The sequence below is a fragment of the Ochlerotatus camptorhynchus genome, unplaced genomic scaffold, assembly GCF_037179485.1.
Source record: "Ochlerotatus camptorhynchus isolate MF236.1 unplaced genomic scaffold, CSIRO-AGI_Acam_v1.1 ptg000416l, whole genome shotgun sequence".
Taxonomy (NCBI): Eukaryota; Metazoa; Arthropoda; class Insecta; order Diptera; family Culicidae; genus Ochlerotatus; species Ochlerotatus camptorhynchus.
In genome coordinates this window covers 1,628,973-1,653,919 of record NW_027040902.1, presented here as the reverse complement: position 1 = coordinate 1,653,919, position 24,947 = coordinate 1,628,973, and the positions used below count along the sequence as shown (strand labels likewise).

The window sequence follows — 24,947 nt, the reverse complement described above, 5'->3', positions numbered from 1 at the left end:
TCATTTTCGGCGGTCACCAGTGAGCCCAAATACACGAACTCATCGACCACCTCGATTTCGTCACCGTCAATCTGAACTCGGGGTGGGAGGCTAACATTGTCTTCCCTAGAACCTCTTCCTTTCATGTATTTTGTCTTTGATGCGTTGATGGCAAGTCCAATCCGCCTAGCTTCAGCCTTCAGTCTTATGTACGTTTCCGCCATCGTCTCAAAGTTCCGTGCCATGATGTCGATGTCATCGGTGAAGCCAAGAAGCTGGATGGACTACCTGAAGATCGTGCCACTCGTGTCTATCCCAGCTCTTTTGATCACACCTTCTAACGCGATGTTGAACAGCAGACACGAAAGTCCATTACCTTGCCGTAACCCCCTTCGAGATTCAAAGGGACACAAGAGTGTCCCCGATACTCGAACATCATCACTCAATCCATCGTCGCCTTGACCAATCCGGAAATCCTTACTCTTGCATAATCTGCCATAGCTGATCTCAATCGATTGTGTCGTATGCGGATTTGAAATCGATGAACAAATGATGTGTGGGCATTTCTGCAGGCATTGGTCCGTGGTAGCACGGGCACCCATGAATCCCGCCTGGTATTGCCCCACGAACTCTTTTGCAAATGGTGACAGGCAGCGGCATAGAATTTGGCGTATATTATACGAATAAAGCGTAAAAAGGGAGAGGACTACTTCGGCCTAATCGCCCATTCTGGGACTATCGAGCAGAAAACATCAAATATATCTATTACAATTACGTATGCTACGTTATTTTTGTTCAAAAGCTACCAAACGCAGTCAGTAAGAACACGTGATATGAATGTTGATAGTCATTATTCTCGAAAACTAAAAAAGCACTCCGATAAAATCAACTATTTCTCCATTCGATAGACCGAAGTGTACCGCCATTGAATTTCAATGCGTTAGGCTAAATTGCGTACCCGTGGCCTAATTTACTGTCAAGAAGGGGTGTTATATTTTCAGCAATATCTCTACAATTTGCTACTCTTCATCAAATCATCAAATATGTGCTGGAAAGGTGAATAAATTTATTAGCTACCCATAGTGGAAACATTCAAGTTTGAAAAAAGAATCCGTTTGAAAAAGAGGGATAAAGTGCGAAATGCGCTTAATAGGCCAAACATTAGCTCTAACCCCGATTAGCATTGTGCCAGATGACAGGCATAACGATTGATTCCAAATAGTTCAAGGAACTTCCAATTTTTTTTTTATTCCAAATTGTCGAATTCTTGGGAAAATTACAACTTAGCCATTTTCAACCAAATGAGCTATCTGTGTTTTTCGGAAGTGAACAAAAGTTTCAAACTGCATTGATTTTATTGATTTTGTGATGTTGTGATTTTAATCGAATCAGTCATTTCAATTTGCCCATGTTTTAAGATCTCACAATTAATTCTGCTTAAGTGATCGATCTTAACCATTCAATAGTAATTATTCCAGATGGATATTGGTGGATACGTTCCTTAGAATTTTCATGTATTTCTCCTTTAAAACCATCAATACTCCTCATCAGGGTTACTGATATTCGCATCGTACGCCTCGAAATCACTCTTCTTCTTGAACGCGTTCAAAAGAACGATGCAAAGCAAGCATTCCCAAGCGAGAGAGTCTCTGTAAAGGTGTATTTAGAGCTGAGCGAGGGCGAGAGTAGCTGAGCGGACTTGGGGTATTCGGGTGCGCTTGGCTCTCTGAAGATGCGTTGATTGCTACCACGCCTCAGCGGGCTTCAAAAATACGTTCTCGGCGATATTTTTCTAGCTCCTCTTGGCGGAAATTCTTGCTCTCTCGCTATCTCTTCATAACATCGGCCGAAAAGAACGAGAATTGACAACATAAAAATTAGGTAGGTAGGTAGGCTGCAAGCAGAGCTGGTAAATATAACGGCCGTCATTTGACAATGAGAAAACAGGCCCTATCACTATCACGAGACGAAACTACCTATCATTAGCTTTCTTGTCATTACTCTTCAAAAGACGATCTTTGAAATTTAGGAAATAAATACAAACTTTAGCAAAGTCCTGCAAATTTGAAAGAACTTCGTGAGCTTCAGAAAAATTAAATAACATTCACAATACAACACTAAATTTCTTAAAAAATTTCGGAAGTTCTGCTTATATGCGATTTTTCTTACAATTCGGCAAGCTTCTCAAAGGTTTGCATCTTTGAAAATTATTGAGTATTCATGATGTTGGCTGAATTAAAAAAAAAGTTTCAAGCACATGTGAAATATCCAAAATTTACGTGAATTGTTTTGAACTCTTCTGAAGTTTACAAGATTGTTTTGAAGTCCACAGATGTAATTATTCCAAAGAACTTCAATTTATCAAACACCAGCATAATGTTCTCTGGGTATATTAGCACTCATGTTGATAAGTAATTATTCTGAGGATCTCATATTGTTCAGTAGCTCAAATCATTCCTCTAAGATATTCTGATAAAATAGCAGGATGATCAGGAATTATTCCAAAGACCTTAAAGTGATCAAATACCTGCATAATGTTGTCATGATAGTTTGGAAATTCGTCTAGTCGATTAGATATTATTCTGCAGATTTCTAATTATTCGATAGATAACATCATGAATCAAAGATATTCTATCTAGGGAAATTTACAAGTATTTTAAAAAAGATCTCTCAATTTCTAAGGGATATCCATAGGGATTCAAGAAATAGTCTGCAGGGCTTCTGTAGGAGCTTGCTCCTCTACAATTGATCAGAACTTAGTCACTTGTACAGAGAACCATCTAGATGGTCCAAAACATTAACTTTCCATCTTCCATGTACAAGCAAACAAATTAAATCTATTTGTAGATAGTCTATTGGGGAGAAACGATGTTCAGTTCGACGTCCATTGTTAAAGGTTAAACCTATCAGGGACAGGGATCCTATCCCTGTCAAACCCATATAGATGCACCATAGCTCACATTATTTTGACATTTTTTGGCAATCTGTCACTTCTGGGCATACTGACAGCGGTTAAACTGACGGAGGAACGACATAACAAAACAGCTTGCTCTTTCACACTTGCATCGCAGTGCTGAATGCTAAAAAGAGTAGTCTGTTGCAGCCACCCTCACCCACTATATTCATCGCATTGATGTGAGCTAAGCCGAAATTCATAATTGTTGCCCCCGTACACACTACGAAAAAGACATGTAAATTTCAGTGCCCTGAGACCGACACATGCAAGCGGCCCTTTTGACATAAGAATAAGTTGAAAAGGACGAGAAAATCAATTCAATCAAATGCACTTTTCGTCGAGTTGTATATGTTTCAGTTTCAGGACACTTAATTTTACATGCCATGAAGTAATGAAATTGGGTTGTTAGCGGAATGCTAAATAAAACAGCAAAAGGGTTTATCTTCCATTTAATTCCACTTAATTAATTTTGGTATCCATGACAGATACGTATTTCGACTACAATGTGCAGTCTTCATCAGTGTCATTCCCACTAAAGAACTTATCAAAATCTAACCCCCTTAAGTACTTATCCCCTAGGTAAAAAAGTCAAGATCATAGGTATAAAAATGAAACTACAATGTGTTGAATCGGAACCTACCTAACTAATAAAAAACAAAGATTTAAGTAAGCTAAAGGAGAAAAATCTATACAAATCTCTAATGTAGTGGGAATGACACTGATGAAGACTGCACATTGTAGTCGAAATACGTATCTGTCATGGATACCAAAATTAATTAAGTGGAATTAAATGGAAGATAAACCCTTTTGCTGTTTTATTTAGCATTCCGCTAACAACCCAATTTCATTACTTCATTATGATGGCTACCAAGCCTTTGGGGATTTTCCTTATTAGAGATTTGTATAGATTTTTCTCCTTTAGCTTACTTAAATCTTTGGTTTTTATTAGTTAGGTAGGTTCCGATTCAACACATTGTAGTTTCATTTTTATACCTATGATCTTGACTTTTTTACCTAGGGGATAAGTACTTAAGGGGGTTAGATTTTGATAAGTTCTTTAGTGGGAATGACACTGATGAAGACTGCACATTGTAGTCGAAATACGTATCTGTCATGGATACCAAAATTAATTAAGTGGAATTAAATGGAAGATAAACCCTTTTGCTGTTTTATTTAGCATTCCGCTAACAACCCAATTTCATTACTTCATTATGATGGCTACCAAGCCTTTGGGGATTTTCCTTATTAGAGATTTGTATAGATTTTTCTCCTTTAGCTTACTTAAATCTTTGGTTTTTATTAGTTAGGTAGGTTCCGATTCAACACATTGTAGTTTCATTTTTATACCTATGATCTTGACTTTTTTACCTAGGGGATAAGTACTTAAGGGGGTTAGATTTTGATAAGTTCTTTAGTGGGAATGACACTGATGAAGACTGCACATTGTAGTCGAAATACGTATCTGTCATGGATACCAAAATTAATTAAGTGGAATTAAATGGAAGATAAACCCTTTTGCTGTTTTATTTACATGCCATGTTTGTTTACGTTCCATGATTTACGTCAAAGCTGAATTACGTCTCGTGTAAAAATAATAATTTCTAAGTGTGTAGGTTGAACACGAAAACCTTGTTGGAGTTTAGAAATGCGTTTTATTTTTCATAGTTCGGCCATTGTTCGAACTTTACTTCGTACACGGCCCATCATCTTTGGCACGAGCCCTGTTCCCACTTGTTTGGCTGCCAAATTCCATTTCCACTTGAAATCATTCAGGTCAATTTCAGTTCCACCGTTTTTCTTCAGTATGTGCTTTACAATTGACCAGTATTCTTCAATCGGCCTTATTGCCCGAGTATTGACCGAATTAATCTCCACTGTGACGCCATTTTCACTGTACCATTATTTGGTGGAATTGGAGTAGTAACAGCTTGCCAAGTCCGGTCAGAATAGGCAATCCACCTTATACTGCTCCAGAAAAGGCACTCCTCCTGGTAAATTTTCTGGTTCGTCGTCCCAGTAGTGATGAAAAATTCACTTTTCAGCCTACACCTGCAGATTGCTTTCCAGACAAGGAAATTTTTGAGGAATTTCGGATTTTTTTTTTGATTTTACATTCTTCCACTCTTTTTTTAAGTCAACCGAGATATACATTTCCTGCCAGAAATTTTATCGAAAACTGCCAGGAGCGGATACACCGCGATTTTCGTTTAGAGCGTACAGCATGAAATTGCAACGTGCTTGCTTCGGTGAAGCCATGATGTAAACAAATGAACTTATCCTGACAACCAATGCTTTTTGATTAACCTTGTGTTTAGTTTGTATTTTGTTTGTGTGTGTGTATTTTTTTTGTAGATTTGTTTCTGTAATAATTGTATAATTACAGAGTTGATATAACGTCGATAGGATTAAGTATTTGTTTTAGAAATAGTGAAATTTTTGAATCATAAATCATATTCCAAATCTCCTTTTCCCTCTCCCGATCCAAACAATTGTCATCCACTAACCTCGAGAAGACCGCGAGTAATCGGTTCCAATCCTTTAATTTTAGATTTAAGACATTTATAATGTATAAAGAAAATGATAACTTGGCTCTGTAAAGTTTATTCGAATGAGCCTGTACAAATAAAGTAATTAAAAAAAAAAAAAAAAAAACCAATGCTTACTGTGATTATATACACTCTTAGCTTGATTCAGTGTTTTTTTACTCAATAAATGCCTCAATGGCAGCGTTTTTAATGTGTCCGGATTTGTTCGTGTTCAACCTTTACTGGAAACCTAATACACATCTACATCTCCACGGCTGTCATGGGAAGCATATTTGTGTTAGTGAGGTGGGATATTTTAGATCAGGATTCCTCCAGATTTTCCCGTGCACTTTCTCCAAGTCTTCCTATAGACGTCCTCCTGATCTTGCTATGGACTTCATCCGGATCATTTTGTGGACTCCTTCTAGATTTTTCTGAAGATACCCTCCAGATGTTCCTTAGGACATACTTCAAGCCTTCCTGTGGACTTTTTGCAAATCTTCCTGTGGACATTTTTGCAGAGCTGCTTCGTGTTAAATTTCTTAGATTTTACGATTTTGACATAGACCGATGATATGAATATGAATCTAACATTAGGTTGCTGTGAAAATATGATTTCAGCGAGAATTTATCAAAATATTTTAAATATATTTATGTTGTCTTACCCCTTGGTTGCAATGCTGTGATCTTTTATGGACGAATAAATCTCGACGTCATGTTATTACTGTTTATATTAACATAATGTAGTGTAAACTTTAACAAAGATATATGAGATAGATTATTGTATTGTAGATTGTTGTGAAAAGTAATAGTACACAATATTTCCAATAAAGTTTGACTATTCCCTTAGTTCTCTGAGTCGTTTGAAATCTATTCTACACATTTTTAGAAAAACTTTAACTTATGAGACTGAAGTTCCACATATTTTATTGAAAATAGAATTGAAACATGAACCTGGAACATATGTGACAGTGCTAATGAGCATCACGATTATTGAAATGCGCATTGAATTCCTTTCTGGAAAGCAGTTTGACCTCTGAAATAATGCATTTCAAAATCACTAAGCTCCTCAGACATTCATGACCTTCGTTAAAATTTCACCCAAATGACTCATGAACCGTAATATTTCCTTCTAAAGTACAACCTCCCTGCATTCCATAGGACAGATGTTCATCAGTATCGATTAAGCTCGGGAGAGTAAAAGTTACGCAACCGACCCGTGTGAGAGCACGAACCCGAAAAAATACTACCTCGCATAAATTGACTCAATTGACCATCTTGGGTCCGGTGCGGCCGGTGCTCCGGATCAAGATCATGTCTAGCAAGCCAAATTCTTCATCCTCCTTGGCGCAACAACGGGTCGGATTCCACGAAAAACATTAACTTGAAACTGCGAAAAGTGAGTAGAGCAGTAAACATTCCACCAAACACCGTCCGGTAGCAGGCAGGCAGGCAGGCGTCGTCCTTTGCGGAGTGAAACGCATACTTATGGTAATGGATCTGGACTCCCGGAGGCCAAGAGAAGAAAGTCAAAAGCTTTTTCCGCACTTGTCTCGTGCTGTACCACTGCCCCTCCAGACCCCGTCCAGAATGGACTGGAAACATCAAAGCACTCACCGGATGAGGGAGCAATTTAAGCGAACGAAGCGACGAAGGAGCAAACGAGCTTTCTTCCCTTGATCCCACCGCAAATTCCAGAGCACTGCCGATATCGTTTTTCCCTGAGCCCACTTTTAACACCACCACGTGAACCCTGCTCAACTCCCACAGTAACAGCAACGGTACGGTGCGGTGTGGCTGGCGGTCTCCACCATAAATTCCCATCGTAGTGGGTGGGTTATACGATAGGTTATTCTTTCCAGTTTACTTGCGGATCACGTGGATTTTCGCAGCTTCCTCTCTTTTTTTTTTATTAGAAAGCAAAAGTATGGAAAGAAATAATTTGTTGAATGATGATTTCAGAAGGGGCTTACCAGACTGGGGACGTTCGTAAGACAGTCTGGATTACTGTAGCATGTGAAATGTTCGTTGGTTATGTTAAGGGCGAAACAAATGATTAATATTAAATTTTGTCACCGTTTTTGAAAACCATGAGAGAGGAATTACAACAAATTATGAGTTATTCTAAATTTTTTATTTGGTGTTTGGGGAAACATCCGAGCTCTTTCAAAGATTGTGGTACTTTTGATTGCTTGCTCTTGATCTGTATCATAACCTATTGGTATTCAAATGATTGAACAAAATGTTCAAATTTCAAAACTGATTTAAGCATCTGAATTTGCTTTTTTTCGGTTTCCTAAACTTTTCCTATTTATTTTCCTCTGTTTGGGACATAAAAACACTGCGACCAGAAATTTGATATGTTGTAGTTTATCCCGTATCCGTAGTTTAGTGCATATCGCATTACTCCATCTCTAGTTATAAATTATGAAGTCTTCGGTTTTGATACAGTTGTCATTCTTGCTTTTATTGCAAGGAGTCGATTCTAATTTGAATCCCGTACCGTAACACGAAAAAGTGATCCACCAACGTTATGGGGCTATTTTAAATTTAAAAACTACAAAGGGGGTTGTACGTAATGGTGACGTAGGACTACGTGGTCTTATATAATAAATCTTATTTGTTAACTGCTGCAGGAGCTTGTGTTTTATGTAGGAATATAAATTTGAGCGAGGTTCTCTCTGTTTACACTCTTATGCTGGGTTTAGACTAGGCAAGTCAAATGATCAACTCAGTTGAATTCAATTGGCTTGAAAAGTTGAGCCTGGTTCAACTTTTTTCAATTCACCGCATGGTTTACACGTTCAATTCGCGTTCAAGTCAGTTGAATTCAACTGACTTGATCATTTGACTTGCCCTATCTAAGCCCAGCTTTAAGTATGACGCGCTTGACATAGATGGCCCGCAGCAACTCACGAAGAGCTACTGATTCCGATCAATAGCGGTGCGACTTCTTCCTCCTTCTATGGATGCTCATTCGGGCTGCAGCTCGCTGCTTGCAGGCAGCCTTTCCGTTGTGTAATGGAGAAAATCATCACTCACCACGCGGCGATTGATAAAAACACCGTTTGGAGAAACCGGATGGAATTCAACTTTGAAATCCGTGTTAGGGAAATCACTCTTCGCAGGCAATCGGAGATAATTCTAATTAGCATAGCAACAGTTGCACATCCGTGCAATTTTCAAGAGTGACATTTTGAAAAATGATAGGGTTAACTACCCCATTTCCGGCCTATTAAGCACAATCCGCAGTTAGTTTTTCTTAATCTAACGTAAGATTTGATAAAGAGAAACAAATTGATGAGATATTGTTAAAATTCTAACACTACTTCTTGGCGCCAAACTTGGTCTACGGATTCTAAACTTGGCCTAACGCATTGAAACGCCAATGAGTGCACTTCGGCTTATCAGATGAAAATAAAAATTCGATCGGAGTGCTTCATTTGTATTTGATAATATTGGGTGGAAACATTCATGTCATGCGTTGTTATTGACTTTGTTCGGTAGCGTTTGAACTAAAGTATCGTACCAAACGCATAATTTACCTGTTAACGCCAAAATGATGGAATTAGTTGATGTTTTCTGTTTGATAGGCCCAAAACGGACGATTAGGCCGAAGTAGTTGTCTGCCCTAGTCTTAATGTTAATGGATTCCTAGAAAAAAAATCCTATCGATTGGCTTATTAAGAATTAAAATCCATCATCTCTGGATCAAAATCAGACCACTTTCATGCCACGACCGACTTTGGTTTTTAAAATCGCACCCCAATGTTACCTTAAAGTGCGTGGTATGTTAGACTTAAACATATCAAAATAGAGCTGGAATTTGGCGGTACTGCTTTTGTAAACAATGACTTCTCTCAATGATTTTTAGGAATTTAAGGCAAGGCCACGCAAACCAACATTGCCGTTGGCTAGAAGAAGTTTTACCCTACCTGATGGTGATGTTGATTTGCGTGAGCAAGCCTTGACTTTCAAGACATCATCAAAAGAAGTCATTGTTTATAAAAGCTGCTACGCGCTAGTTCCAGCTCTACCTTGATATGGGATCTTACATCCGATTGATGACCTTGACAAATGTCCAAAAAATACTCTTTTACAAATTTATGGTAGTCCTGAAAAGAACCATTTTGTCTTGATGGTTGAGTAATGCTCAGCTTTTAGAGTGTTAAGCACAGATGAGGCTGGTGAGTATGTGGTTTGGAATGAGGGTGACGCGCTTGGCATAGATGACCCACAGCAACTCACGAAGAGCTACTGATTCCGATCAATAGCGGTGCGGCTTCTTCCTCCTTCCATGGATGCTCATGTGGCCTACAGCTCACTGCTTGCAGGCAGCCTTTCGTTGTGTACTTGAGAAGAATGTTCAGCGCCACGTGACGAAAACACTGTAGCTAATGCCGATGAGCGGATTAGAACTGAATCCGATCAGCGGTTGAGGGCAACCTTGGTAGCTAGCTGCTTGCAGGAAGCCTTTTGTTGTGTACTGGAGAACACCACCACTAAACACGCAGTGATTGATAAAAACACCTTTTTGTGAGACCGGATGGAATTCAACTATAAAATCTGTGTTAGGGAAATCGCTTTGCACAGGCAATTGGTGATAATTTAAATTATCATAGCAACAGTTGCACAATCGTGTTATTTTCAATAGTGACATTTTGAAAAATTTTAAAGTCTTAAATTTAACAGATGCGTAGAAATATATCTGATCTATTGGTGATAAAATTATTTAAATTGGTCCAGGGGCAGCTGAGTTATAAACGTTCAAAATCTTTCATAATTTTGTAACATGTGCCATTTTCGGTTTTCACAAAATGTACCCTCATATAGAAATCACAAACGTAGTCCTACGTCAAAAAGATAATCTTCTAAACTCATTATCAGATAACTCATATCATATCATATCAGTTGAAAGCCATCCGCTCCATCAATTCGATCATAATCCGCTGGGAGCCATATAGTGGCGGCCATCGCGATGTGACTGCGCTCAAAACCACGCCACCTCCGAATGTGCTGCGGATGAAGGTGTGGCATCCAAAACTGTGGTGGTGCTCACCAAGCATCCGACAAGCAGTGCCCTAAACGCGAGGATTTCAAGCGCATCCGAAAACAGGGGTCCACCAAAAATCAACCAGGGCGAAGGAAGGATAAGACCCCAGCTTTCACTGCTTCTTCATGGGTGCGATCCGCCACCCCCCTTCAATAAACGTCTGGATCTTCGGCTGGACAAAGCCCTCCATCCCCCTGGATTCTGGAGACAACCAACAGCTCAAACAAATATTCCCGATCTGTTCTCAGCGGATGAACTGATGGAGATTTTCATCAACATGACCGGTGCTCTACGTAAGTGCCGCAATAAGCCCGAACAGATCCAAGTGCTCGGTAAGTTCATCATCCAATATGGTGTCTAAACCGCTAACCATCGCTACCTGGAACGCTTGCTCTGTAAGAGCAAAACAGATTGAGCTTGCCGACTTCCTCCGCAAGCATAGGATCGACGTTGGTCTTCTAACCGAAACCCACCTAAAGTCCGGTGACAGCTTCTGGTTGCTTGACCACAACATTATCCGGCTTGATCGCACCAGCTCCAGGGGGGTGGTGTAGCGGTCATCGTCAGAAAGGGAATCAAGTTTTGCCATTAGTATGGAGGTGGAATCACCAACTGGAAACGTCCGGTTTATCGCAGTTTACTGCCCACGTCAGTGTACCGCAAGCAACGGACTAGAATCCTATTCAAGTACGACCTGACCGCCATCACCCGTACTAGCTCCCGATTCATCGTTGGGGTCGACCTGAATGCCCGCCATGAAGCTTGGCGGGCCTACCAGCGGAACCGGAATGGATGTCTATTGTTCGACCACGCACAACATGGACGCACTGTGCAGTTTCCAGACGAACCAACTTTTATCTCTTCGGCGGGAAATACCTCCACGCTGGATTTTTTCCTGTCGAACATCGGACTATCCAAGCCGGAGGCGCACAACGATCTCAGCTCCGACCACCAACCGGTGGTGACTGAAGTCTGTGTCAACATGGTTTCTGCTAGAAGCTGCCTGCGTAAAGACTACCACCATGTCAACTAGGTGCAGTACGGACGAATGGTGGACAGCAACATCGAAGAAAATGCACTGCTCGACACCGTAGATGACATCGATCGGGCGTTGGAAGGACTCCAGAGAACTGGAGATCTGGGCAAAAAACGTGAAATGGCCGATCTGAGCAGGCAGATTTCTTCCAGAATGGACTCACTTTTCGAAATGAAAGTTTCGGGCGTGTTGTCCAGAATCCAGACCATTCTGGAAGGTAGCCAAGGTCATGAAAACTCATCCCAAACCCGTTCCACTTCTCAGAGTCGAAAATGATGACGATAGGATTTTAATCACCCCACAGGAGAAAGCAAATGCGATCGGCGAGCATGTCGCTTCATCGCATTTGCTTGGCTCGAATATCCAAAGTCCGCTCGGTGATCAGGTTGCGCAATGCATTCAAAACCTAGATGCCTCCCCTTGTGTCGTGCCTCCGGCGGACATGATTACAGTACAACAGATTTGCTCAGCGCTGAAATGCACCAAGAACATGAAGGCTCCCGGGTTTGACGGTATATTCAACTTGATCTTGAAGAGACTCAGCATGAAAGTGCAGTCTCTTCTAACCGCTATCTTCAACAGATGCTTGGATGCAAGCATCTGGAAAGTAGTTAAAATTGTCTTCAAGCTACAGACCAATCAACCTCCTTTCAGCGCTGAGCAAATTGTTCGAGAAATTCATTCTCAATCATTTGCTCAAATTTGTCGAGGAAAACAACATTCTCCTACCATTATCAATCATTCATTCGCTGCCAGACTGTTGAGCAGTTCAGTCGATTTTTACTCTCTCTCTCGTTTCGCTCGTTCGTTCGTTCGCAAATCGAATTACCTCCGCGTTGTGTAGTGACGCTCTCGCTGACCCAGCCATGGGTAAGAAATCACGCGGTAGCGCGAGTGCCGGTTTACCGGGAAAACAGACTCTCCCAGGAGACGGCGCGACCACCGAGCCAGCCCAGAAGAAGCAGAAGAAAACCCCGTTGCCCATCCCGACAGGCGTTGCGGACCCGCAGCCGGGGCCTCCTGGAACTAAACGACCCAGACCTGAAGACAGCAGCGCCACCGCATCAGCAGCAAAAAAGCTGCTGAGCAACAATCCGTTCTCCGCCCTGCAGAACGGAGCCCAGCCGCAGTCGGACCCTGAGACGGTGCCGAAAAAAGTGAAGCTGCCACCCTTCTATGTGAAGGGCTTCCCTCCCGGGCTATGGGAGCAGCTGGATTACTACATTAAGGAGGGCCTTCGTTGCACCATTCAACGGTGCACGGAAGGCTACAAACTGGTGGTCCCGGCCGCAAAACACTACAACGCAGTCCAGGCCCTCTTGGACAGGATGAAGCTGGAGTATTTCTCCCACGACGTCGAGGCCACCAAGCCGCTGAAAGTGGTGCTGCGTGGGCTCCACGACATGGACTCCACCACCTTAATGAACGAGATTAAGGCGAACGGCCTCAAGCCGGTCGAAATCCACAAGATGACCCGCAGCAAGGCCATCAAGTATCGTGACCAGCTCTACCTGGTCCATCTGGAGAAGAGCTCCACAACCGTGAAGGATCTCCAGACGACACGCACACTGTTCCACATCGTAGTGAAGTGGGAGCGGTATAAGCCGACCCACCGTGGCGTCACTCAGTGCTCGAACTGCCTATTGTTCGGGCACGGCACCAGGAACTGCCGCATGGCCAGCCACTGCATCAAATGCGGTAAAAACCACAAGATCGACGACTGCGACAGCATCGAGGAAGCCGCTCCCACATGCGCCAACTGCGGCGCCGCCCACAAGGCCACGAGTAAGGCCTGTCCGAAGCGGGCCGAATACGCCGAGATTCGGAAGAAGGCCTCGTCCAACAACCAGCCCGGTCGCAAGAAGGTTCCGGAAAACAACGCGCAGAACTTTCCTCCGTTATCACCGGTCCAACCACGGCCAATTCCAGTGTTGCCGCCGCTTCCGCTCAACCAACAGTTGGCTGCTGCCCAGTCAGCTGCCGCTGCAGTACCCGTTCAAGCCTCCGGGCCATCGACGGATCCCCCTGCTCCGGGATTGGCCGGTACAACCGGCGAAGCTACAGACGATTCTCCGCTGTCAACGGATGAGGTTGGCCCAGGCCATCATTATCAAGCGCACCTGCGCTACAAGAACACAACAGCGCCAAGATATCATCTCCTTCGTCGCTAATTATGGACCGTGAAGCCATAAAGATCGCCAACTGGAACGTTCGCTCCGTAGGGGCGAAAAACATTGAGCTTGCAGACTTCCTCCGCAAGCACGATATCGACGTAGGCCTTCTCACCGAGACCCACCTCAAGACCAGTGACAGCTTCTGGCTGCCCGACCACAGCATTGTCCGGCTTGATCGCACCAGCTCCAGGGGAGGCGGTGTCGCGGTCATCATCAAAAAGGCATCAAGTACTGCACCCTACCCCACTACCGCATTTCCATCATCGAGGCCGTCGGTCTACGGAAACATCGACCGGAAACGTCCGGTTCATCGCCGCCTACTGCCCCCGACAATGTACCGTTAGCAATGGTAGAGCACAGCAGTTCAAGAACGACCTTGCCATCATAACCCGCACCAATGCCCGCTTCGTAATCGGAGGGGACCTGAACGCCCGGCACGAGGCCTGGCGGAACTACCAGCAGAACCAGAACGGCCGCCTACTATTCGACCATTCCCAGCATGGTCTCTATTCCGTCTGGTTTCCGGACGAACCAACCTTTACATCATCGGCGGGCAACCCATCGACGCTGGACCTGTTCTTGGCAAACACCGGATTAGCCAAGCCGGTTGCCGTCAACGACCTGAGTTCGGACCACCAACTGGTGCTGACCGAGCTGGGCTGCAACGTGGCCCCTGCACCGAGCCTGCGCAAGGACTAACATCGAGTCAACTGGGTCCAGTTTCGGCACGTGGTCGACCGCCACATCGACGACAACCCACCGTTCGACACAGTGGAGGACATCGACCGGGCCCTGGAGGGTCTCCATCAAGCCATATCCGTGGCTGACGAAGAGTGCGTTCGACGAGTTCCTGTGAGGGGTAAGTTTCAAGCAATTGATTCCCACACCAAACTCTTTATTCGGCTCAGAAATGTTCGTAGACGCCAGTTTCAGCGGACTGGGGATCTGCAGCGTAAATACGAAATGGTCGATCTGAATCGGCAGATCGCTTCCAGAATGGTCTCAATCTGGAACGAGAGTTTCGGGCGGCTCGTTCAGAACCTGGACGACCGTTCCAGACCATTCTGGAAGGTTGCCAAGGTGCTGAAGTCTCACCCCAAGCCCATTCCACCACTTAGAGTCAATGACGAACGGCTTATCACCAACGAAGAGAAGGCCAATTCGATTGGGGAGCACATTGCCCAGTCGCATTTGCTTGGCTCCCCATTGTGCCGTCGCTCCAGAAGAACGGATTACAGAGGAACAAATTTGCTCAGCGCTAAAATACAGTAAGAACATGAAGGCTCCCGGGTTTGACGGAATATTCAACCTAGCGTTGAAAAATCTCAGCCCGAAGGTGCACTCGCTGCTGGCTGCCATCCTCACCAGATGCTTGGAGCTGCACTACTTTCCAAGCATCTGGAAGGTGGCAAAAATCATCTCGATCTGCAAACCTGGGAAAGACCCTTCACTACCGTCAAGCTACAGACCAATTAGCCTGCTCTCAGTGCTGAGCAAGCTGTTCGAAAAATTGATCCTCAGCCGACTGAACAAGTTTGTGGACGAACATGACATTCTTCTTCCGGAAACAGTTCGGGTTCCGCAAGGGGCATTTCACCAATCATCAGCTAGTGTGGGTGATGAATAACATCCGAAGTAACAAAGCTGTATCCAAGTCCACAGCCATGGCCTTGTTAGACGTCGAAAAGGCGTTTGACAATGTCTGGCACGACGGACTTATATACAAGCTTTGTAACTCCAATCCACCATACCTTGTGAAAATCACCCGTAACTACCTCCAGCAAAGGTCGTTCAGGGTGTCGTTGAATAGTTCGCTTTCGGGACAATTTCCGATCCCAGCAGGTGTTCCGCAAGGGAGTCTGCTGGGACCACTGCTTTACAGCATCTACACGTCGGACATCCCTCCTCTAGGAGACGGTTGCGTGTTCTTTCTGTTCGCAGATGACACCGCGATAGCCGTCAAGGGTAGGATGCCTCGTGAAATTACCAACAAGCTCCAACGATGCCTTGACACCTTTACTGATTATTCCACCACGTGGAAAATCAAAATCAACGCCTCGAAAACCCATGCGATCATGTTCCTTCACAGGCAATCGCCAAAACTTAAACCGTCTCCCTCCTGTACCGTAATAATGGATGGTACAAGGGTCGAGTGGTCCACTGATGTTACTTATCTCGGGATGTTGTTCGATGAGAAGCTCCTGTTCCGCTCGCACATAGAGAAAACCCTAGTTAAGTGCTCCGCCTTGGTTAGGTGTTTGTATCCGCTCATTTGCCGCAGATCCCGCCTCTCAAGGCAAAACAAACTGGTTGTCTACAAACAGATCATAGCCCACGCAATCTTCTATGCCGCCCCGGTGTGGGAATCGTGCGCTCAGACCCACAGGAACAAAATCCAGGTTGCACAGAATAGAGTGTTGAGGATGATCCTAGATCGTCCATTCGACACAAGAATAGCAGACCTCCATCAAGAGGCAGAAATTCCCAAAGTAGATTCCAAAATTGAGGATATGACAACCAAATTTATCCAAAAATGCAATCTTTCTGAACATGCTTTAACAAGCAATTTGTACATAGTAGGTGAAGTGTATATAGTAGATATAGTAAGCTGTAAATAGTAGTATTAAGTAGTTTCTCTTCAAATTCTAGAAACAAAACGAACCAATCCCACCAAGGTGGTCGATGAAGAAAGCAATCAAATTAAAATCAATCCCTCCAAAACACAAGCGATCATGTTCTTCCATCGGCAATCGCCCAAACTAAAACCGGCTCCTAGTACTGTAATTATGGATGACACAAGGGTTGAGTGGTCCGTTGAAGTAACCTATCTCGGGATGTTGTTCGATGAAAAGCTCCTCTTCCGTTCGCATGTAGAGAAAACTGTAGTCAAGTGTTCTGCCTTGGTTAGATGTCTGTATCCGTTGATTTGCCGCAGATCCCACCTCTCAAGGGTGAACAAACTGGCTGTCTACAAACAAATCATAGCACCTGCGATCATCTACGCAGCTTCGGTGTGGGAATCATGTGCAAAGACTCACAGGAACAAAATCCAGGTCGCTCAGAATAGAGTGCTGAGGATGGTACTTGATCGTCCTTTCGACACTAGAATAACAAATTTACACGAAGAGGCAAGCATTGCCAAAATAGATTCCAAAATTAACGAAATTAAGACTAAATTTGCACAAAAATGTAATACATCTGAACATGTTTTGATAAGCAATTTGTATACATATAGAGTAGATTAGGTGTATATAGTAGTTGTAGGTTAGTTGTAGTTGTAAATAGTAGTTATAAGTAGTCTCCTTTTTCAAATTTAAAACAAACCAATCCCACCGAGGTGGTCATTCTTAAAACAGGCCTGATAGGACTAGGAACTGTAATTAATAATAATTTAAATTCAAAAGAACTAAAGTTGAAAAAACGCATCTGTGTCACTTGATAAGTCATACATGTAAACCACACAAATACAGGAAATAAAGATCACTTACAGTCAAACAGTTAGCCTTTCATCCTGAGCAGTCAGCTTTTATTCTGCTGTCAAAAACAATAGCAGGGGTGAACCCGGCGTAGAGGTTAGCATTTATACCTCTCCTGCTAAAGTCACGAGAAAAAGAAGTCAATCGCCTTAGGATTTGCGCCGAAGACGCCAAAACGATTTAACGTAAAATCGCTTGTTTATTAGTGTTTCTGCACTTGTCGTCACACTTATAATGTGCGTAATGTGCTATATCAAAATCCCACAGTTGAATGAAATACAACAGATAAAAATACACTGCAAAACAGGTTGTGGGGTGTCTGTGAAAAAATTCCAACAAGATCGATTGAAAGTTTTCTCCCTCGGTATTAAACTTGTATAACAACTTCCAAGTTTTTTTCTTCTTTTTCAATCATGCAAATGAAGCGTTGTACCTCAATTTTTCTTGCCATACGCTAAACTGATAGCATATGTCTCAAATTTAAGATATTACATACGAAAGTTCATTCATCCCTTTTGCACATGTCAACCCACAAATTGTAACCCTTATCACAAAATACTCATTTCCACTTTTTCCATTTTCTCAAATTCCAGAACGCCACCATTCGCAACGCTATCGCACTCCGTCGTCACATCATGCGGTTGAGCTAAGCAGAATCAGACTTGCTGTTGTGCCGGTTCGTGACACAATTTTACCACCTTCCCCAGTAGCGCACTAAAAAACATTGTCTCCTGGGTAGAATCATTCTTACTCAAGAGAAGAAAAAATACATCAACCTTCCCGTGTTACCCACCTACCGTACAAGACAAGCATTCCAGATACATAGCTGCTGTGCTATTCCCTTATTCTGCCACTCTACAGGACCAGGATCCATCAGGCAGATATGTGAATATATGTACCACATTCCTGTTTCCACCTGTGAGCCATCAGACCAAACGAGACCCGAGCGAAAGTATGAATTATGATATGGGGAAATATTAATAGCTCCAGTGGTCGTCTTCCCTACATTCGACGAGCAGCAGCACATTAATCCTCTTGCCTGCCTGACTGCTACCCATCACACCTGAATCTCAGAGTTTTTGTACTGCTTTACACGAACGCGACCTGTTGTAAACGGAGTCAAGAATCCAAAGGCAGTGCGCGCAGGAGGAAAGAAAAGCGAAAGCACACCTTTTAAGGATATTAAAGCTTACCGGGGTACAGCTTTACGTAACCGTTCCGTTGGATCCGGGCCAGGAGAAGATTCGCTCGCCGACGAAAAAAGACGGAAGAAAATTTAAATTACCCAACACCGTGTAATGATAAGTGATTATTAAGTGAGAGATCTTAGATAAAACGGTTTTTTGTGCTTTGGATTTTCCACACGGGGTCGCAGCAGAAGACCGTTGGAGAGGTACGAGGTGAAAGAGCAGAAAGACACGCGGTTGATAAAGGAAAATAAATTGCTTTTCACTGCTCCCAAGCTCCCTGTACGATACTTACACAACTACCGCCAGAGTGAACTGACTACTAATATTGGCTAGCGGTAGTACAACAACTGGTAGAGTGAAGAAAAATCGCGGCTTTTCATCGCATACGGTCTGTATAAGTGCGCGTGGCTCCGACTCAGCAAGGATATCGTGGACGAACGAGCGAAAAAGAAGCTTTGAATCATTGGAACCATCACGCTGGGAAGCCCGACGTAGGGAGTGGGAAATAAATTAAAAATCATATTCACTGATAAATTACCTCTCGTGTGTATAGTGTTAGGCTCGTAAGCGAATGTGAGTGGTTGAGTAAGTGCAGTTCGAGTTAAAAGGAAGGAAAATAAATTCTACACCCATTTAGAAGAAAGGCAACCGCGATAAGGACTGCCGGCCCTTAGAGAGTGCATCCATTGCGAGGATTTTAAATTTATTGAAGGTAAGTGGATGTGTATTTATTGTTCTGGAAATTTATACATTAATTTACCATTTCTCGTACACCAGTAAGCGAAAGAGGAATACGGGGTTAAACAGCCTCCACCCATAATGTACACGTGGTATATGGACAGCCCCTAGGATTATGGGAAGTTATTTCTGCTGTTTTGTTGTTGTTGTTGTAGTTGTTCACAGAGTACACTAGATAGTTGTTACTATCCGAAGACCCTCATTTTTTTACAAATTCTGCACAAAAAATACTCGCTATGCTCCGCCCTTAACGGGATTTCTCCTCGTTTTTATTAATTGGGTGGGGTTTATAAATTATATTTTGTGCAGAATATGTAAAAAGGAGGGACTTCGATTGTTAATCTAAATTCAAATTTAGACATATAGGTACCATACATGTTTTGCAGTGTCAGGTACTCTATTTTTTAGTCTGTGAGAGGAAAATCTCAAATCGAGTGTCATTAAAATACAAGGCATGTTGAGAGATTGAGCTTGTGAGGGAGTATTCTCCTTCAAATTTGAATTGTTTGGCTCTCTGGGGGTTGGTAGTAAAAAATGTACGGGAATAAACTTTTTGACGTAGACTACGTCTTCCGGAAAGGTTAAGGGGGTAAATCGAAAATCTAAAATTGCGACCGTTGCGAAAAGGTGTTAGGTTCTGAGCGCTTATAACTTTGTCATTTATAGATGAAATTATAATCCAAATACACCAATCGATAGGAAATTACTCCACGAATCAAAACTTTAACATTTTTTTATTAAAAAAAATTAAGGGTTGTGTCCTGACAAGACTGCAGTGTGACGTAGAAACTACGCAAAATTGATGCATGCAAGTATTTCAATGTTTCGGTTATGGTTCAAAACTCGCGACAATTCATGTTAGCATAATCAGACCACGGTTCATCTTACGCATGAGATAATGTATTTAAATTTAATGTAATGGTTAAGAATTGACAGAATTTCCCCTACATAACTACCTTGGGTAGATCAATGTTGAGCTATTTTCTGTGATCAATGTACACTAGATTTGCACCTCAGTATAGTGATGTGATGTGATGTGAATAGAACCCACCATCAGTGCAAGGATTACCTATGACTGCAGATACTTCACTGGTTGTAAAGTTCTGCCTGATGGTTTGTTGCAGCTGGGTGAATCAACTTCATTGAAGACCTTTGGAAGACAAACGACAAGATGTACGTCTATCAACACGTGACAAGGGACTGGCAAATCCACGAACCCTTTGTCCAGTCTTCACATCCTTTGAAACCCTTAGGCTGCCTCCCCCCCCCCCCCCCCAAACCCAGCATATAATAATGTTTGATTAATGAAATGTATTCAAAAAAGGGTTATTTAGAGAGAACAATCTTCAACTGGAACGTACTCACCAAATCAATATATCCGGGAGCGCATTCCCGATGCTTAATTTTCTCTAGTCATTTTTAAACAATTCCCCCTATAGCGAATCCAACCACACAATGAGATTTGCACCTCAGTAAAGTACACAAAAACGCCATGCATGTTGTGGGATAAAACTATTGCAAAATATACATTAATTTTTTTCAGTAACTTCACTATAAGTTTTAAATAGGGTTTCTGAAGCAGAGAAGAAAGTGAAGATTGCGTTTTATGATAACGCAACAGGCAGTTGTTTTACCTGTCAGAAGACGGTACTTTAAATGTTGAACAAAATGTTGGTTCATATGTTAACGAAGTAGGGGAGTAAGGGGCATAACGATCATACGGGGTTTAAACACCTCTTTGTTCTCCAATTTGGTGGACAACCCTAACATAAAATTACCATGCATCATCATTATGTACTTTACAGCGTGTTCGTAAAATGATTGCAAAATAGAATACTATGACTTTTCTCAAACTAAACGTTTGGTTTTCAATAAGTAGGTGCTTAGTACAACATTAATTAAAAATTACTGGATTCAGCTATTGAATTTCAAAAGTCCGAGCAAAAGCTCGTATACAAGTTCTCCACCTGTTTAATGTTTTAATAGTAAACATCATAGTTAAGGTACACCGGTACAATTTGAAACAGTACGTATATCTCTTAGTGTAAGTGTATATTCACTGTAATTATTTTTGAGAGGCATTGTGCACTACCGCACACTATTTAAGAAATAATCTCAATGATTATTCACTTCCGCTAAGAGCTACATCTACCGTTTCAACTTCCCCACGTGTTTCTACTTGGTGTAGGGTAATGGATTTTGGTTGGACCTATTCATGTCATTTTCGCATTGCGTCTAAATGTATGCCGTGTTTTTTTCTATGAATATTACATATGGACATGAAAAAGGTATGTTTGGTGAAAAAGTCTAACTTTCTAGTTTCTAATAAAACTAAAGAATGAACAATGTTCTCAAAATAGGATTTTAATGAAGCGTGGGTTCGTAATCACACAAGCGTTCCTGAGTAATTAATCATTTTGTTCGACCATTTTCCACAGAGATGGCGCTGTTCCGCTGGTAGGAAGTGATAAAAATCCCCATATAGAAATTGAGAGAAGTGGGAATAATTCGCTTTCGGTGCATATTCAGGTGGAAAAAAAGTGAACGACAACCTAAAGAAATTAATCAGGGACTTTGTCGTTCAGTTTTTTCCAGGAAATTATTGTTAAACAAGCTACAATTAATTAAACATGATTTTCCCCATACAATTTTACCTGCTCTACTACCAGTTCCCAGAGAGTCAAAAAATTCAAATTTGAGAGAAAATTTTCTCTCACGACCTCAATCTCTCAACATGCCATGTATTTTGTTGACACTCGATTTGTGATTTCCCTTTCAAAGATTACAAAATAAAGTACCTGACACTACAAAACATGTCTGGTACCTCTATATATGCATTTGCTTTAACATTTGAAGTCCCTCCTTTTTTACATATTCTGCGCAAAAGATACTTTATGCCCCGCCCCATACATAAAATTCGGCGGGAAATTCTGTGAGGGGTGAGCTATTTTGTGTGCAGAATGTGTAAAAAAGGAGGGACTTCGAACAATAATCTAAATGCATAGATAGAGGTACCAGACATGTTTTGCACTGCAGTGTCCTCTGTGAACAATTAACGGAAAACAGATTGTGTGTAGTTTCCGATAGATGTCACCGCAAACACTGCAGTGACATCTGATGGAACATGAATGCAGAAGCTTGACAAAATGATCAATTGCGATAATTGGAAACAGTAGATAGAGCTTCTTTCTCAATGATGCACGGTACATGCATTTGGGTTAACATCCGACGTAGCTCCTTCTTTACATATTCTGCACAAAAAATACGTTCTAAGCCCTGCCCCTGGCAGGATTTCCCACCTTTTTTTTAAAGAATGGGGCGGGGCAGAAAGTATCTTTTGTGCAGAATATTAAAACATATTCGTAATGTAATATTCTATCGATTGGCGTATTTGGATTTTAATTTCATCTATAAATGACAAAGTTACAAGCGTTCAAAACCTAACACTATTTCACCACACATATTTTTTGATTTGCTCCCCAGTATAGTCGACAAAGACGTAGTTCTACGTCAAAAAACTTCCGAAAAATGTACAAATAAAACGTGATAATGTCATCAATGTTTTCATGGAATAAACAAAACCCAAACCCAGTCGTCATAACCACCAGGTTGCACCATAGAGGTACATCTAAAACTAGTAGGTCCCGAAGGAAGGAGCTCTACTTTTTGGCTCAGCTCTGGTACTATCTTCGGTCCCAAGCTAATCGATTCACCCCTCGAAACATAGGAAAATCCACTAACCCCTCATTTTATCTGTCAAACTTTCATAGCGAATCAAAACAAACATAGTGTAGTACTGGAATTTATACTAGAATGGGGTACGTTAGTCGATTTGCTTGGGACCAATAGGCTAGTCAAGTAGTGAGCCAAATCAAAAATCGTTAGTTTCGTATTGATTGTTGGTTGCACATCGTACTTCTTGAACCTGAAAAGATATAAAACAGCGCTGGTGTCGTGCCTCCGCTCATTTTCGCTGAGCAGGTACCAGCAACAGCCAGCAATAGGAAGTCAGCAGTTACAGGTGGAATTTTCTCTCTCTTTCTGCCGACGAACAGAAAAACATCCTCGCAGCCAGCGTTGCCAGGTCAATTTCAGAAAAATCTGGTCCAGTTAAAATTCAAAATCTGGAAAAATCTGGAATGCTCAAAAATCCATGTTTTTAACATAATACTATTGAAATCAAAGTGATGTGTCAATCTCCCGTAAAAATCGGTCAGTATGATCATCTGGAATTTATTCAAAGTACCCGAATGTTAATGAATTACATGTTTAAAAAATTATATAAAGCAAACTTGTTAGCATTGTTAAAATCATCCAAAAGTTAAGAAAAGTGTGTGACACAGTGTACCCAAAAGTTAAAATATCCATTACGCATCATTTCAAAATTGAGTTAAATTGTTGGTAAAATACTGCTGAGAATATTTTTGGATTTTGAAGCAGCAAAGAATCAAGCAACTTTGATGGGATGAATTTTTTCAACTAATGGTCGATTTAGTCCTTACTATTTGATGCTGAATAATCCAGTATCCTTTCCTTGGAGAGGTGAAGAGGTAACATTGGTCCCATGTTAAACAACGATGAATGAATTAATCATTCCCTCAGGACTTTGAAGGTGCTAGAGTTGCTGATAGATTAGTTTCAAGCAAGATTTTATTGATTATAGAGCTCCCTATATAATGTTTTCTAGGTCAAGAATAATTAAAACAATCACTATAGAAACAACCCTCTCTATCATTCTTATTTTCGGGCTAATTTTCCCGCAGTTAGATAATCGTTTAATAAATGTATAATAGTGTATAATTAAACGCTACTTCACATCAGCAATGATGTAAAAAGCGCTAAATAATTTCTCAACACCAACTAGTTCAATGTTGTGGACACTCTTTCGTATATGAAGCCAAAACGGAGAAAAGCATAAATATTATTACCATCGTCACTTGAACTATCCAACACAATCATTCTTCGAAAAATTGCGATTTGTAGTCAACAAAGAAAATTCAGTGTACTTCCTTTTCTTCAGCATAAGCATGTTCACTTTAACGTCTTAATTGATTTTTTGAAGCCGAGAAGCTATGATGCTGTCAGACCGGAGATCTCAATCCCTCATGTTCATGTTCCTCGCCTGTCGCTCTCCGGGAAGACGAGACCGGCTGAATGTGGATCAATAGACACAAGACGTGTGAGCTCGACCAACTAACTCACTTGGACTTTTTTGTTGCCGCACGTTTCCACATTCCCTGCCATCTCAACCCATTCGCACCATCTATGTTCCAACCGTATTACGATGACTGACAGCATGCTAATATGACAAGTACCATACGTTGGAATGTGGATATGAACGTAGCGCAGCGTAACGCTGTTCAAAGGGGTTCACTTTAGAACGGGAATCTAGGTTCTAGGCAAGCTAGGCAGCAGCACCACCGCTAGACCGCTTCTTTTACGGTTGCCGTCGTTGTCGGTTCAACTTCTCAGATGCTGCTGCCAGCCAACTACCTATACTAGCTGACGTCAGTTCATTGAAGCGTTGCAACAGTTGATGCTGACGGGGGCCTGCTTTATTGCATAGGTTGTACGACGTCGTCATCGTCGTTGGTTGTCACTTGCCAAAGTTGCCTGATGTCATTCAACGCACGCGGCTGGTAGCGTCAGCGTAATGCAAAACAAGTGCCAAAATAATTGTGCATCATGGGAAAGGGTTTTGTTATTTTTTTTTTCCCTTCACTCAAGAGCAGTTCCACGGCAGCTGACGAATAGATTTTATTTCTCCCTTGCCGAATTGCATGAAACTTCGCCTAATTGTTCGCTACTTTGGTACCTGAC

At 42.0% G+C, this 24,947-nt stretch overlaps 2 protein-coding genes across 2 annotated transcripts in view; one reads left to right on the top strand and one right to left on the bottom strand.

Annotated features, from left to right (window-relative positions):
• LOC135711020 (carboxypeptidase N subunit 2-like) overlaps nucleotides 1-24,947 on the top strand; it is a 403,442-nt gene that overhangs the window by 23,848 nt on the left and 354,647 nt on the right. The window contains exon 2 of the mRNA XM_065233761.1: nucleotides 17,793-19,101. The gene's annotated coding sequence lies outside the window, so the exon portion shown is untranslated. The remainder of the gene's footprint in view (nucleotides 1-17,792; nucleotides 19,102-24,947) is intronic.
• LOC135711029 (uncharacterized) overlaps nucleotides 1-24,947 on the bottom strand; it is a 405,472-nt gene that overhangs the window by 369,369 nt on the left and 11,156 nt on the right. The window lies entirely within an intron of this gene.